The following is a 944-nucleotide window of genomic DNA, read 5'->3' as shown; positions in this document are numbered from 1 at the left end:
TTTAGTTTTTAATTTTATTTTTTATTACTTTTTTCTAATACATTAACTAAATATATTATGTAAAACTAAAAAATATTAGTAATTTTTAAATTTTTTTACTTATAAAAATTAAATAGATGATATATTAGTGATTAACGTTTCACATAAGTATATTTTAAAAAAAATCATTAACAGAAGGATTAATCAGTCTCACAGAATTAAATATCAAAGACTGAAAAAAAAAATTGTTTTAAAAAACTTTATAATCTTTCAAAAAAAATTATCAAAAATTGGGTTGAATATTTACTCAATAAACTGATAATGTATTTATTTTTAGTAGAAAATGCAAAAATGAAGAACTAAAATAAATTAATACATTCACTTATTAGTAAAGAAAACATCTTATTAGAAAAGTTACTAGTCATTGAAAAAGTATATTGGGATAAAACATTTATTTTTATCTATGAAGTACAAACACTTTTTTGAGTTGTCAAGTTTGCGTGTCGAACATATATTTTGGACACAATACTTATTGATATTCATCTGACACGCGTGTCTATTTTGTCAAACAATAGATATTTTAAAAAATTCTTAACATATCAGCATGTCCAATCTTATTCTTAATATATATTCTTGAAATAAATTTAGAAATAGTATATATTATTATTTATTAAAATAAAAATATTTTAAATACTTTATATAATTAAATAAGATAAAAATATTTTAAATACTTGATATAATTAAAATAAGACATTAAAAATAATTAAAAATTTTAATTTATATTTTAATATCAATAAAATAACAAGATATTATTACAATTTATTTAAAAAATACTTTACATTTTATATATATGTGTTATATCAAAAATAATATTTTCGATAAAGATGTTATTGAATTTTTTGACAAGCCAATGTTCAACAAGTTAGACTTTGATCATTGCCAAGAGCCAAAATATTTGGATCAAC

Source organism: Arachis ipaensis, chromosome B06, assembly GCF_000816755.2.
Source record: "Arachis ipaensis cultivar K30076 chromosome B06, Araip1.1, whole genome shotgun sequence".
Classification (NCBI taxonomy): domain Eukaryota; kingdom Viridiplantae; phylum Streptophyta; class Magnoliopsida; order Fabales; family Fabaceae; genus Arachis; species Arachis ipaensis.
The sequence above is the reverse complement of the archived record's forward strand: the minus strand, read 5'-3'. Positions refer to the sequence as shown.